Source organism: Sapajus apella, unplaced genomic scaffold (assembly GCF_009761245.1).
Source record: "Sapajus apella isolate SASKATOON/1434 unplaced genomic scaffold, GSC_monkey_1.0 scaffold251, whole genome shotgun sequence".
Taxonomy (NCBI): Eukaryota; Metazoa; Chordata; class Mammalia; order Primates; family Cebidae; genus Sapajus; species Sapajus apella.
In genome coordinates this window covers 146,701-162,773 of record NW_022437191.1, presented here as the reverse complement: position 1 = coordinate 162,773, position 16,073 = coordinate 146,701, and the positions used below count along the sequence as shown (strand labels likewise).

General features: G+C 42.0%; 1 long non-coding RNA gene, 1 other non-coding gene and 1 pseudogene across 3 annotated transcripts in view; 2 read left to right on the top strand and 1 right to left on the bottom strand.

The window, feature by feature from the left end:
* The first annotated feature begins 4,238 nt into the window (after positions 1-4,238).
* LOC116545220 lies at positions 4,239-6,683 on the top strand (annotated as a pseudogene).
* A 442-nt stretch (positions 6,684-7,125) lies between these two features.
* TRNAI-UAU lies at positions 7,126-7,219 on the bottom strand. Its single transcript has 2 exons — positions 7,182-7,219; positions 7,126-7,161 (listed from the first exon to the last, which is right to left on the bottom strand). It is a non-coding gene; the product is annotated as a tRNA-Ile (tRNA).
* Positions 7,220-7,228: 9 nt separating this feature from the next.
* LOC116545222 overlaps positions 7,229-16,073 on the top strand; it is a 28,133-nt gene continuing 19,288 nt past the window's right edge. The window contains exon 1 of one of the 2 annotated variants that reach the window (XR_004266248.1): positions 7,229-7,397. This is a non-coding gene — a long non-coding RNA (uncharacterized LOC116545222). Of the gene's footprint in view, positions 7,398-13,890; positions 16,069-16,073 lie in introns of those variants that run through there. The other variant, XR_004266247.1, reaches the window with a different exon arrangement.

The following is a 16,073-nucleotide window of genomic DNA, read 5'->3' as shown; positions in this document are numbered from 1 at the left end:
TAAAAACATGCTTCACATTCAGATAGATTCAGCATTTAAGCATCAACAAAATGTCACCTGTGTAAAAAGATTTAAAATATATAAATACATTTTAAAATAATTATATATTTTATGTATAAATATAGAATACACATTTATATATTATATATTAATTTATATTATATTGTCATATAATATAAATATTATATTGTCATATAAAATTGTCATGTAAATTTTAGACATGAAGAATACATAGAAGGATCTCTTGGAAAAGCAAGTGAAAGCATGATATGAAGTTTATGTTTAAATTGTAGTTATCATCTCTGTACCAATGGCAGCAAAAAGAACAGAAGAAAGAGATAAAAAATAAGATGAGGGGTTTCCTATGACAGAATCGTGTACACTTACATATTTCATAATTGTAACTGTTCTTTTCACTGAAATTAACACAGAGAAAAGCCACAGATGAAAAAATATATCATCTTTATTTATTTGTATTTCTCAAAAGGTTTTTTCCTAGCTCTGTCCATGATGTCTGAAGATGACTTGGAGTAACCTGATCCGGGGAATAGTCTTCCCTTTCCTAACTGGACCTGGATTTGTGGGAAACTTCCTTATAATTGTATGACATGTATATACTTTTGTCATAGGTTCTGAGAAAAACCCATAGAACATATCCTCCTTCATTTGGTTTTCTCAAATATAATCATTATTTGTACTACAAATAGAAAAGATATAACTGCAGTTTTTAATTTCAGAAACTTCCTAGATAATGTTGGTTGTAAAACTTCAATTTATTTAGGGAGGGTCGCTCGGGGCCTTTCCATCTGTACCACCTGTCTCCTCAGTGTGGTCCAGGCCATCGCCATCAGTCCCAGGACCACCTTGTAGAGAAAGCTCAAACTACGGACTGCATGGCAAGTTCTTCCTTATCTCTTCCTCTTTTGGGTCTTTAATTTTCTGATAAGCTCCAACTTGCTCTACTACATTAGAGCAGTTAATAGCATGAACAGGTCTGAAATTAGACTGTATATTAGTTATTGCTATATGCTACCATCTAAGCAAACAGTTAGGTGGCTTTTTCTCTCTCATGGCTCTTCGGGATATCGTCTTTCAGAGTCACATGGGCTGGAGCAGTGGGCACATGGCTTATCATCTGTATAAACATCACAAGCGTGTCTTCTACCTTCAGAGCTCCAGGTGTGCAAATAATTCCAGCCCAGAGATCAGGATACTCAAAATACTCTCATTCTCATAACCTGTTTCCTCTTCTTTTATTGGGCAGATTTGATTTTCTCCTTCTACATAGGTTTCAGCTTGACAAATAATTTCTATATATTAATTATTAAAATTTTTCTAATATTTGGTTACGCTGGTCTCAGCCCCTTTGTGCTGATTAGCAGGGATGTCTGCATTGCTAAATGCCAGAGTGCTCACCTAGGAAACTGGGGGAAATTACTTTCTGCAATGATTCCCCCAGGAACTAAGGGTGTATACTTTAGGGGTTGCTTTTGCCTGAGTATGTCAGAGCATTAACTTAACCAAAGCTTAAAAAATAGATTTACTTTTTGTTTTAAGAAGAACCTCGGTACTAGGCAATCTAAAGCTTGTTAAAGGGTTCCAGGAAGTTGTAAAGACAGATTCTGTCTAGCCTCCCATTCCTCCATTTCTATCGTATGGCTTTTATCTTCTGGCTGGCACAATTATTGCTCAGTTATTTAATCAGCATTCTAAGTACAGAGGAAAAGGGGAAAATAACAAAGAAGAAGAGATTGTAAAGAGAGACTACATACATACATAATTCAGGAAAACAAATCTTTTACGGAAATACCCATCAAATATTTGAATAGACTGGTAAAATTATGTTACTTGGCCATCTCTAAATGCAAAGTTGACTAAGGAATATTACTTTTACTGGGCCACATTTCTTTCCTCAAGATAATTTAATCAGGCAACTAGCTGTTTACATGGAGAATTATGTGATGGATAACTCCCATTTGATCAGTTGCTTCAGAATGAATAAGACTTTGAGAGAAAATACAAGGGTAAAGACTGTTCTCCACCTGTGTTCCTAGAATACAAAAACCTGTCCTAAAAGCTTTTCTTTATCTGAGCTCCATCTCAAAAAAGAAAATCTAAATTGTCTGGCAGAGTGACTCATCTATCATGATATGGAATTAATTATTTAGTCATTAAGGCTGACTCAGGTTAGATGAAGGATAAGGAAATCAAGCCTAGCTGCAATAAATACTGAAATCAAAAGCCATAATGAAAGTATGTGTAGACAGGTAAGTATGAGGTGAGCTGGGGAATGTTGCATGAGTTGAGACATGAGCAAGTGAAGTGTTGACATGCACTTGAACCCTCAGAGCTGGGCAGGCCTTGCGATGTTAAGGTGTTCTGCTTCCACTGTATACTACTTCTTTTGACACAGCTGGGGTAGACCTGGGGTTTCTGGGTACTGTGCTCTCTGAACACAAGAACGTCAGTATCAGAAGGAAAGTACTGACTCTAGGCCAGTATCTCAGTGTCATAAAACATTCCCAGACAACTTTATTCAGTCAGAGCACTATCATAATAATAAATGAACCTGCATTTAAATAGTTTAATTTTCAATCTCTTGGGACAATAATTTCCTTGCAGAAAGGACAGTTGTTTTACAATAATATGACATTGCTTCTAATGACACCATGATCAGTCTTCATAAGTGAGGGCAAGGATAGGTGTGACCCATGGCTTAAAACGTATCTTGAACTTGTGGCAGAAAACGATCATAAGAAAAGGCATAAATGCAGACTCTTTCACCTTTATTAATCAAGATAATGATGACAGGAAAGAAAAGAAACAAAAGGTCCTACTTCCATTTCTGTATATGAAGAATAGTATAATTCTGCACTATTCTTGTTTGTGTTAAACAAACTCAAACTGCATTCTTAGGAAAATTTCAATGTAATAATACATGTGCCCTAATTATTTACAAAAAAATAAATATTTAAAAAATAATGTTCTTTAACTTTATTACTAAATTTTTTACATTATTATTTTTATTCTATAAAAGATTCTAATAGCTCACCAAAGAGGACATATGAATGGCTATTAAGCACATGAAAAAAAAATCTCAGCATCATTAGTCATTCAGGCAATGCAGCTGACGGCCACAGTGAGTACCACTTTGTACCCACCGGCATGGCTACTTTAAAAAAATGCAGGACAGACAATAACAAGGTTGGTGAGAGTTCGGAAAATCTGGAACCCTCATCAGTGCTTGTGGAAATGTAAAATGGAGCAGCCTATTTGAAAAGCAGCTCCTTTAAGATAGTCATAAATTTATCATATGACTCTGCAATTCTATTCCCAGGTATCCAAGAGAAATGAAAACATGTCACACAAAATTTGTATGTAAATGTTCAGAGCAGTATTATTCATATTAGCCAAAATAGGGATACAACCCAAATGTCCATCAACTGGTGAACGGAGAGGTAAAAGGAGAATATCCATATGATGAAATACGACTTAGCAATAATAAGTAACAAATTACTGATACCTGCTACAATATTGATGAATTTCAAAAACACTATGTTAAGTGAAAGAGTCCAGATGCAAAAGACCACATATTACTTATTTCATTTAAACAAAATATCCAGAAAATGGAAATCTATAGAGACAGAAAGTAGATTAGAGATTGCCTGGAGCTAGGTAAAATTGACTGTAAATGGGCATGAGGGAAAGATTGGAAATCTCTCTTTTGGGAAGATGTGGTTTAAAACTGATTCATAATGATAATTGCACAACTCTGTAAGAAATTTGTACAGTTAAAATTAGTGAATTTTATGGTATGTAAATTACACCTCAATGAAACTGTTAACAAAATAAGAAGTAGTCAGTAAAGGCCTCTCTAAAGAGGTGACAGTTGAGCTATGACTCAAATGATTACAAAGTTCTGATATGTTAGCATCACCTTTGTGATAGGATTAAGACTTGAAAGCACAGGGTATACCAAAAGTAAAGGGCCTGAAGCAGGAATGAGCTTGGGGTGTCAGAAAAACAGAAAGAAGGACTGTATGGTGGTGACAAACTGAGGGAGGAAAAGAATGGCAGAGGATAACCTCAGACAGGGTGTGGTGTTTCATACCTGGGTCCCAGTACATTGGGAGGCTGAGGCAGGAAGAACACTGGAGGCTATGAGTTCAAGACCAGCCTAGGCAACACAGCAAGACTCCGTCTAGAGTATAGATTCCAGAGTTGAAAGAGGTCTTATGAAGAAAATCAGGGGCGGGGGTACTTGAGCACCAAGAGGATGGGAGTGGCTGCTCTCCTTAGCCTCCTCATGAGAGGATGAAGATGACTTTATGATACCCTTGTTACTATTGACACATATAACTGTGATCTTCACTTCAAGGTGGCCCGAGATCAGAGTAGTGACTATCCGTTCACAATTGAGGGCTTTGCATACCTGTGGTCAGGGGCCCTAGCCAGCTAAGGGGTCAGATGGAGCTGTGTTGCTCTGAGATGAAGATCAGTGAGGAAATCTCCAGGAAACACCTTCCATCTACAGAGCCTGACACTACCGTGGTCCATATCAGCTGGTCCCTGGATTCCTGCAGCACCCAGCTAGGGGAAGCGTCTTTCTCCTACAGCTATGGCGACACTGGGAAGAAGTCCGCCAGTAGCCAGTTTGAAAACTGCAGAGACAAGTTTGCAGAGAACTATGTGATTGGCTGCTTTTTGGACTTTTAATGTGGAAATGACGTGGAACTTTCCTTTACCAAGAACGGAAAAGTGAATGGGCATTGCCTTCCGAATCCAGAAGGAAGCCTTCGGGCGAGGTCCGGCCCTCTATCCTCATGTCCTGGTGAAGAGTTGCGCAGTAGAGTTCAACTTCACACAGAGGGCAGAGCCCTACTGTTCTGTCCTCCTGTGGTTTACCTTCAGCCAGCACCTGCCCTTTAGTGAGCAGATCGAGGGCACAGTTGGACCAAAGAGCAAGGCAGAATGTGAGATTCTGATGATAGTGGGCCTGCCTGCTGCTGGCAAGACCACACGGGCCATCAAACATGCAGCCGCCAACCCTTCCAAGAAGTACAACATCCTGGGTACCAATGCCATCATGGATAAGATGCGGGTGATGGGCCGCCAGCGGAACTCTGCTGGCAGCTGGGACATCCTGACCCAGCAGGCCACCTAGTGCCTCAATCGGATCATCCAGATTGCTGCCCTCAAGAGATGCAACTATATCCTAGATAAGACAAACGTTTATGGGTCAGCCCAGAGACGAAAAATGAGACCATTTGAAGGCTTCCAGCACAAAGCTATTGTAATTTGTCCTACTGACCGGACCTAAAAGGCCGAACCATAAAGCGAACCAACGAGGAAGGGAAGCATCTCCCAGATCATGCGGTCTTAGAAATGAAAGCCAGCTTCACATTGCCACATGTTGGGGACTTCCGGGATGAGGTTCTGTTCACTGAGCTGCATTGGGAGGAAGCAGACAAGCTAGTGACGCCGGACAACGAGGAAGGCCGCAAGGCTGGGCCACTGCCTGAAAAGCGCTTCGACAACCAACCGAGGTGGCGGTGGCTTCCAGCACTATGACGACTGAGGACCCCCTGAAGGCAGCCGTGGCAGCTTCCAGAACTGAGGGGGAGGCAGCGGTGGAGGAGGCAACTACCGAGGAGGTTTCTAGAGCCGCGGAGATGGTGACAACAGCCAGAACCGCTGGGGTAGCAACAACCAGGGTAACAACAACAACAACAGAGGCGGCTACAACCAGGCTCCCCAGCAACAGCCTCCACCACAGCAGCCTTTGCCACCTCAGCCACCACCCCAGCAGCCACCGCCACCACCCAGCTACAGCCCTGCTCGAAACCCCCAGGGGCTTGTACCTACCATAAGAACAGCAGCGTCCCTGGCTCAAGCACCAATACCAGCCCAATACCAGCATCCCCACCGTCAGCAGCCACAGCCCTCCACAGCTGAGCTACAGCCACCCTACAACCAGGGAGGTTACAGCCAGGGCTCCACAGCCCCACCACCTCCACCTCCACCACCACCTGCCTACAGCTTGGGAGCTACGGCGGTTACAACCCGGTCCCCTTAACCCCCCCCCCCACCACCTCCACTGCACAGACCTACCCTCGGCCCAGATGTGACCAGTATCAGCAGTATGCCCAGCAGTGGAACCAGTACTATCAGAACCAGGGCCAGTGGCCGCCATTCTACGGGAACTACGCCTATAGGAGCTACTCCGGGAACACACAGGGTGGCACAAGCCACAGTAGCCAGTGTAACCCAGGGGCTCCCGGAGGCCTCTGCCGGCTTCCTCCACCAGCGCCGGCCTCGGCCCCTCCTCCGCCCCCCGCCAGATCCCCTGGTGCTGAGGCTGGGGCCATCCCAGGGCTTCCTCTCTCCAGGCCACTGAGGGGCTTCTTCCCCCTTAGAGGGCCAGGTATTTTTCTCTGGATTCAAACAGGTAACAACGACCATTTATTTCCTGTTTGTCCCCACCTCCCCAACCTTCCACCTGCTGCTCTTCCTACCTGCTTCGTTTTTGACTAAACAATGACCCCCCACCTTGGTCATACCTTGAGGCTACAGTGACTGAGGGGAGAAGCCCTTCCTGTTCACTCTCCGAACCCTGCTCCAGCCCTCAGCTTCCCAGACCCTCAGGAAGTTCGTTGTAAATTCTCCCAGGAGCTGTTCTACTGTCTACTGGGAAGGAGGGAAGGAGGGAAGGAGGGAAGGAGGGAAGGAAGGAGGGAAGGAAGGAAGGAAGGAAGGAAGGAAGGAAGGAAGGAAGGAAGGAAGGAAGGAGGGAAGGAGGGAAGGAGGGAAGGAGGGAGGGAGGGAAGGAGGGAGGGAGGGAGGGAAAGAAAGGAAAGAAAGAAAGAAAAGAAAAGAGAAAAGAAAGGAAAAGAGACGAGACGATGTTCTTTACTTGAGGTCGGCATGCAAAGTGGAGACAGAAGGGTCCACCTAAGTCTGCAGCGCAAGGGATTTTCTTGGTGTTTGGCGTTGCTTGGTTCTAAAAGGGCTAAGGAAACCAATAACAATACAGTCTGTACGCAACTCTAAACACGTTAAAGACGGTGCAGTAGGATTACAGGGGGAAAGTCACTTCAAGTGGTGCTTTCTTGGGTTGGAAAACAATGCTCCAGGTGAGGCTCGAACTCACAACCTCGGCATCACTCGCGCACATACTGCCATATAAGTACCGCGCGCTAACCGATTGCGCCACTGGAGCACCCGGCTCCCACTTCCGGTTATTCGTTACACGGCCTACACGGGAACCTCGGGCGTGTTCGCTCCTGTCTTCACAGCACGGGTTACCCGGGCGCGCGCCCTGAATGTCGGGGCCGCCTCTGGCCCGGACGCGTGCGAAGGCGGACCGGGTTCAGCTGCGGACTCCACGGGAGCCCCTGGTACCGAAAGCGCGGAGCCTACTTTGCGGAAGCGAAAGCAAATACTTCTTTCCAAGGTGACCTGGGAAGGGCGGACGCTGGTTCCGCCTCCGGCGTTCCCGGAGGACCCAGGGGCGGCCGTGTGGGCGGGCGGGCGCCGCTGCGGCGCGGCTCCCCGAGCCCTCCGTGGCCTCTCTCTGGGTCCTCCTCTCTGCGTCCGAGCAGCTCAGCCTCTGCGCGCGGAGTGCGGGTGGGGGAGTCCCCGAGAGGATCACGAAATCCTTCGAGCGGGATTTACCCCAGCCGTTCCGTTCTGTTCCGTTCCGCTCGCGTCCGTTCCTGCTTCACAAAAGTGCTCGAAACCGAAGGACGCAGCCACTGGAAGGAAGTGGCGCTGCGCTCTCCGCGGCTAAAGACTGTGAGGAGCAGCCCTGCAGCGGGGCCCCATTTCTTCCCTGGAGCGTCCCTCCCTGGGACCTGGGAGCTGAACCTCTCTGGGCCAAAGCATCCGAAGCAGGCCCGGGACCGGGCTCGGAAACGCTGGGTGTCTACGCTGCGTTAAACTAGGTTTTGCAGGAAATGTAGACATTTTCTGTAGCACAGGCTAAAGACCTGTGCTTCAGAGGGTTTGCGAGCAGAGGATGGGGACAGGGCTATCTCTAGAAGGCAAATGTGGATGGGAGACGGGGCGCGTGTGCTTTACACGGAGTATCGGGCGTCTTTCTTATGGATGGACAATGTGGAACGGAAGGAGAGATTTAAGGCAGAATTAGCTGGCCTTTTAACGCCAGGTTTTGTTGTTTTTTTTTTTTTTTTTTTAATAAAAACTATGTATTTAAGGGGCACAACATGATGTTTTGATACATGTACACAGTTAAATGATTTCTACAGTCAAGCTAATTAACATAATACATCTCTTCACAGTTAGTATTTTGTGTAAGTGGTAAGAGCACCTGAAGTGTACTCGCAGCGGTTTCTAGTGCTCAAGGCAGTATTAACTATAGTTATGCTCTGCATGACGTCCCTAGACTTATTCATCCTACAGAACTGCAACTTTGTACACTTTGACCAACATCTCAAACATTTCCACACGTCCCCACCCCTGGTAACCACTGTTCTACTCTGCTTCTATGTATTTGACTCTTTTAGAATCCACATATGAGATAACCAGTATTTTTCTTTGTGTGTCTGGCTTGTTTGACTTAGCTTAATGACATTCGGGTTTATCCATGTTGCAAATAGGATCTTGTTTTTTAAGGATGAATAATATTCTATTGTGTATAGATACCACATACACTTTATTCATTTGTTGGTGGACAGACACTTAGGTTGATTCCATATCTTGGCTATTGTGAATAATGTTTCAATGAATATGGGCATGCAGTTATCACTTCAAGATCTTGATTTTATTTCCTTTGGGGATGTGAACCCCCAAAATTTGAGACAGGTCTCAGTTAATTTAGAAAGTTTATTTTGCCAAGGTTGAGGACGCACCTCGTCACACAGGCTCAGGAAGTTCTGACTACAAATGCCCAAGGTGGACGGGGCACAGCTTAGTTTTATACATTTTGGAGAGACAGGAGAACATCAATCAATATATGTAAGAAGTACATTGGTTCTATCCAGAAAGGCAGGACGAAGCAGGGAGGGGGCTGCCAGGTTACAGGTAGGTGAGAGACAAATGGTTGCATTCTTCTGAGTTTCTGATAAACCTTTCCAAAGAAGGCAATCAGAGTTTGCATCTGTCTCAGTGAGCAGAGGGAAGACTGAGTAGAATGGGAGGCAGGTCTGCCCTGAGCAGTTTCCAGCTTGACTGTTCGTTTTAGCTTAGTGATTTGCAGGTGCAAGATATTTTACTTCCATGATATATACCCAGAAAAGGGACTGCTGGATCATAGGGTGGTTCTATTTGTAATTTTCTGAGGTACGGTCATAACTACTGTTTTCCGTAAAGGCAGTACTAATTTGCATTCCCACCCACAATATAAAAAGGTTCCCTTCTCCCAGAATTGGGTGTCAAGTGGATTTAAAAAAAAAGAAGTTCCCTTTTCTCTACATTGCCAACAGTTGTTATTTTTTATATTTTTTAAATGGTTATTCTTACAGGTGTAAGGCGATGTCTCATTGTGGATTTGATTTGCATTTCTGTAATGATTAGAGATGTTGAGCATTTTTTGGCCATTTTTATGTCTTCTTTGGGAAAATATCTGTTCAGTTTCTTTACCTATTTTTTTTTTTAATCAGATTTGGTTTCTTGCTTTTGAGTTGTATGAGTACCTTATATATTTTGGATATTAACTCCTTATCAGATATATGGTTTACAAATATTTTCTCCCAGCCAATCGTTGCCTTTTCATTTTGCCCATTGTTTTCTTTTCTGTGCAGATTTTTCGTTTGATGTAGTCTCACTTGTTTACTTTTGCTTTTGTTTCTTGAGCTTTTGGTGTCCTTTCCAGGAAATCATTACGAAGGCCAGTGTCAGGGAGGTTTTCCCTTGTGTTTTCTTCTAGGAGTTTTACAATTTCAGGTCTTCTGTTTAAGTCTTTAACCTATTTCGAGTTAAGTTTTATATAAGGTGTAAGATAAGGGTTTAGTTTTATTATTTTAAATGTGGGTTCCCAGTTTTCCCAGCACCATTTATTGAAGAGGCCATCTTTTCCCCGCTGTGTATTCTTGTGACCCGTGTCAAGTGTCAGTTGACTGTAAATGTGAGGATTTATTTCTGGGCTCTCTATTTTGTTCCATCAGTCTATGTGTCTGTTCATGTCAGTGCCATGCTGTTTTGATTGCTATAGCTTTGTATAGTATATTTTGAAGTCAGGTAGTATGATGCCTCCAACTTTGTTCTTCTTTCTCAAGATTGCTTTGGCTATTTAAGGTCTTTTGTGGTTTTATACAAATCTTAGAATGTTTTTATTTCTGTGGAAAATATTGAAATTTTGATATTGTGTTGAATCTGAATATTGCTTTGAGTATTATAGACATGTTAACAATATTAATTATTTCTATCTATAAATCTTTTCATTTAATTTTCATCTTCAGTTTCTTTTATCAGTGTTTTACAGTTTTCAGTTTATAAATCTTTTACATCCTTGGTTAAATTTATTCCTAAGTATTTAAATTTGTGTACCAATCATAGTTGATATTTTTAAAAATTTCTTTTTAGACAGATTGTTGCTGGAGTAAAGAAACACAACTGACTTTTGTATGTTTGTTTTATATCCTACAACTTTATTGAATTTATTTATTAATTTTAATAGCTTTTTGGGTGGAGTTTTTAGAATTTTCTACGTATGGAATTATACCACCTGCAAACAGTTTTACTTCTTTTTCAATTCAGATGCCTTTTATTTCTTTTTCTTGTCTAATTGCTTTTGCTAGTACTTCCAGTGCTATGTTGAATAGAAATGGAGATAATGGTACGCTGGGCATGGTGGCTCACGCCTATAATCCCAGCACTTTGGGAGGCCAAGGCGGGTGGATCACGAGGTCAAGAGATCAAGACTATCCTGGTCAACATGGTGAAACTCTGTCTCTACTAAAAATACAAAAATTAGCTGGATGTGGTGGCACACGCCTGTAGTCCCAGCTACTCAGGAGGTTGAGGCAGAAGAATTGCTTGAACCCAGGAGGTGGAGGTTGTGGTGAGCCAAGATCATGCCATTGCACTCCAGCCTGGGTAACGAGCAAAACTCCGTCTCAAAAAAAAAAAAAGGAAATGGAGATAATGGTAATCTATGTATTGCACCAGATCTTAGAGGAAAAGCTTTCAGTTTTTCCCTATTGATTATGATGTTGTGGAATATTCATAAATGGCCTTCATTGTGTTGAGGTAATTTTCTTCTGTACCTATTTTGTTGAGAGTTTTTATCATCAGTGGATGTTGAACTTTGTCAAATGCTTTTTCTGCATCTATGATTATGCGATTTTTATCTTTCACTCTGTTAATGTGATATATCACATTGATAGATTTGGGTATTTTAAACCACCCTTGTATCCCAGGGATAAATTCCACTTCGTCACAGTGTATAATGCTTTTGATGTGTTGTTAAATTCAGTTTGCTATTATATTATTGAGGATTTTTGCATCTATGTTCACCCAGAGATATTGGCCTGTAGTCTAGTTTTCCTGTGGAGTCTTTGTCTAGCTTTGATATCAGAGTGATATTACCTCTACTTCTATTTTTTTTTTTTTTTTTGGAAGGGTTTAAGAAGGATTGGTATTATTATTATTTTTAATATATGGTAGAATTCAGCTCTGAAACCATCTGGTCTTGGGCTTCTCTTTTTTGGGAGGTACTATGGTTTGTATGTGGTTTGTCCCCACCAAAATTCACACTCAAATTTAATTGCCAATGTAATGGTGCTAATAGGTGGGACTTTTAAAAGGTATTTGGATCATGAAGGGATTAATGCAGTCTCACTGGAGTGAGATCTCATTCCCTTGGGACTGAGTTAGTTATCATGAGAATAGGTTATTATAAAGTGAGGCTGCCTTTTGTGTTTTGTCTCTTTGTACACCCATTTCCCCTTTGTTCTTCTTTCCACCATGAGTTGAAGCAGCACAAGGCCCTTGCCAGATGGGATGCTTTATTATGGACTTTGCAGCCTACCAAACTGAGCTAAATAAACCTCTTTTACCATCTTAAAATAAATTGCTTGCCCTCAAGTATTTTGTTAAAGCAACACAAAACAGACTATGACAGGAGGTTTTTAAAAATTATTACTTCAGTCTCCTTATTTGTTATCAAAATGTTTAGGCTTTCTAGTCTTGATTCAGGCTTGGTAAGCTGTTTATTCTAGGAATTCATCCATTCCTTCTAGGTTATTTAATTTGTTGACATATAATTGTTCATAATAATTGATCTTTTCTGTTTCTGAGGTATCTGTTGTAATGCCCTCTTTCATTTTTTATTTTATTTATGAATCTCTCTTTTTTCCCTTAGTTATCTAGCTAAGGATTTTTTGTTTATGTTTAAAAAAAACTCTTTGTTTATTATTTTTCTATTTTTTCTAGTCTCTGATTTATTTCTGTACTGGAGTTTATTATTTTCTTTCTTCTGCTAACTTTGGATTTAGTTTGTTGTTCTTTCCAGTCTTTTGAAATCTGGGTTATTTATTTGAGAGATTTCTTTTTTAACGTAGGCATTTGTCACTATAAACTTCCCTGTTAGGATTGCTTTTGCTATATCTGATAAGTTTTGATAAGTTGTATTTTCTTTTTTATTTGTCTGAAGATTTTTGTTTTGGTCTCCTACTGAACCAGTAGTTGTTTAAGATTATGTTATTTAGTTTCTATATGTTTGTGAATTTTTTTTTTTTTTTTTTTTTTTTTGAGACAGAGTTTCACTCTTGTTACCCAGGCTGGAGTGCAATGGCGCGATCTCCGCTCACCGCAACCTCCGCCTCCTGGGTTCAGGCAATTCTCCTGCCTCAGCCTCCTGAGTCGCTGGGATTACAGGCACGCACCACCATGCCCAGCTAATTTTTTGTAGTTTTAGTAGAGACGGGGTTTCACCGTGTTGACCAGGATGGTCTCGATCTCTTGACCTCGTGATCCACCCGCCTCGGCCTCCCAAAGTGCTGGGATTACAGGCGTGAGCCACCGCACCCGGCCATGTTTGTGAATTTTACCATGTTCTTGCTGTTAATTCCTAGTTTCATTCCATTCTGTTTGGAAAAGACATGTGGTATGATTTGTCTTTTTGAATTTGTTAAGACTTGTTTTGTTACTTCACATATGATCTATCCTGGAAAATGTTCCATATGTGCTTCTGAAATGTTCTCCTGCTATTGAGTGAAAAGTTCTAAATATGTTTCATAGGTCTATTTGGTCTATAGTGCTTTTCAAGTTAGCTGGTTATTGATTTTTCTGTCCACATGCCACATGTTCTATCCATTATTCAAAGTGGGGTATTGAAATCTATTACTATTGTATTGTCAGTTGGTCAGCTTGACAGTGTCCCATAAGTCCCTTAAGCTATGTTGACTCTTTTTCAATTTTTCTTTTTTCTCCTCTGATTGTATGATTTTTAATGACCTGTCTTCAAGTTCACTGATCCTTTTCTTCTGCTTGGTCTAGTCTGCTGTTGAACCCCGCTATTGAATTTTTACTTCAGTTATTGTATACTTAACACTGTGATTTCTGTTTGTTACTATGTAATTTTTTAAACTCTTTGTTGAAATTCTCATTTTGTTCATGAATTTATCTTTTGACCCTAGTGAGCATCTTTTTTTTTTTTTTTTTTTTTTTTTGAGACGGAGTCTCACTCTGTTGCCCAGGCTGGAATGCAGTGGCCCTATCTCAGCTCACTGCAAGCTCTGCCTCCCAGGTTCAAGCGATTCTCGTGCCTCAGCCTCCCGAGCAGCTGAGATTATGGGTGTGTGCCACCATGCCCAGCTAATTTTTTTGGTATTTTTAGCAGAGATGGGGTTTCACCATGTTGATCAGGCTGATCTTGAACTCCTGACCTAGGTGATCCGCCCACCTCAGCCTCCCAAAATGCTAGGATTGATTACAGGCCTGAGCCACCGCACCCAGCCCAGTGAGCATCTTCATGACCATTATTTTGAATTCTCATATGTGGTAAATCATTTATCTCCATTTCATTACAGTCAATCTCTGGAGAGTTGTCTTTTTCTTTTATTTAGAACACATTTTTATATTTCTTCACTTTTCTTCATCCTGTATTGGTTTCTTCACATTAAACAACCACCTCTCTCAGTCTTCACAGACTGGCCTAATATAAAAGAGACTTACCAGTTAGTCCAGCCAGAGATCCTGCCTGGGTCCCCCTCAAATCTTCATGGTCATCTAGACCATCATCTTTGTTCTTAGTGGCCCCCAGAAGGCTAGAGTATGCCAAGTCCCATTAGTATCCTAAAACGGGCAAGACAGGAGCCAGTCCCTCATGTAGCAGCTGGAAAAGTTGGGATGTTAGATAGGTAGTCCAATCCTTTCTCTCCTCAAGCAGAAGCTGTGAGCTGGAATTTATCATCATTTGCTCAGCACTGAGCCAGGAAGGATAGCTGGGGCAAATGCCTGCACTCTCAAAGTACACACTTTTCAAACCATTGCTTTGCTATCTGTCACCTCCAGGGGCTTAGCAAATGCTAGCCAATAACTCTGAGAGACAGGCACTTTAACTGTAGGCTTGTTTCTGTCTCTGGAGTGAGCCCCAGAAAAGAGGTGCCCACATACCTATTCGGCCTGGTGACAAAGCGAGACTCCATCTCAAAGAAAAAAAAAAATACACAAAAATCATCCCAATTTTCTAGAGCTTACATTTAGTAAACATCAACAGAGGTTTTTACCAACAGTCTGGTTTTTCAGCTTATGTTCATTTGCCCACTTATTTGGTAATTCCTTCATCGGCATTATATATCTTAACATCATTCTGGTAGAGTGCAAAGGATGTAGTATATCCCATTGCTCTTTAACACATAACTGGCTTCCACTTACATCTTCCCAGATATTTCCCAGATTATTCTGTGTTCTCTCTCAAGTGTCCTTCATTCTAGTACAGGAACACAGTATTCCTGCCTAGTCAGTATTAGAAATTAGAACTAAGGGCACAAGCTATAGTTTTAAGGGCATGCATGTGCCAAGAGGAACAGAGCCATGCTGTATTGAAGGGTATGGGAGTGACATTTTTAAGACATGGGGAGCAAGGTAGGATCTCACACTTGGGGAACAGAGTTCGCATACTTACCATGTCACTAAATTTCCTGCCAATAGGGAGAGAGGCAGGAATCACAGGGTTCTACTGTTGAGGAGAAGGCTAGGATGGGCCTCGGTGTAAAAAGGCACTGTTGAACACAGAGTGTAAGCAAACGATGAAAGCTGAAGAACATTTCTGGCAGGCAGAAACAGAAAGAAGGTTAAGAGAAAAAATAGAAGGTAACCTGGGAACATAAGCAATAGAAGTGAAAAAAAAGGCTGTGATTCCAGGGGAGAATTCAGGAGGGGGAATGTTGAGTCTACAGAACATCAGAAAAAATTTTTACTTCTCTTGACATCACCAAGGAATGTATTTGACATGTGGTGTGGCTTATTATTTTTCCTTGCTGTTAACAGATACTCATTTTGATCCTGCTACATGTAAAGCACTGTGACAAATGTGGTGGGAAATTAAGAATTCAGGCTGATTGTCCTGTAGGGACTTTTAATCTAGATGGAGAGACAAGATATATGCCCAGGAAAAGCTTAGTAGCAATACAAGGCTGTGTATGATTGTGTTCAAGTAAGTGATTCAAATAAGAAGATCAAAGAGAAAGATCTCAGTTCTTACTGGTGAGGGACACAGGGTCAGTCTGTGACCCCAAGAGGATTTGGTTGGGGTATGAGAAGGAGGGAAAGTCCTGGAAACTAAGTAGGAGTCAAGACAAGGAGACTGGCGTTGGTGGGTGTTTAAGAATGGAAGAAATCCCAAAGGGACTGAGAAAATCTAAGTCATTTGACCCCTTTTATTTTTTTTACCCAGTGCTTGTTTGTGTGAAGCCTGGAATAATTAGACTCTGTGACATTCTAACCCTCACCTGCACTCTCACTGGTTCTGCCATTCTGTGGTTGGCTTTCAACCTCTTGACCTGAGTGAAGACAGACATCTCAGGCAGTTCCCTACTCTGCTCAGTGCTCTCTTTGTAATCTGCAGTGGTGAGGTCACATGTTGGATTCTTCTATCTAAATCAAGTGAG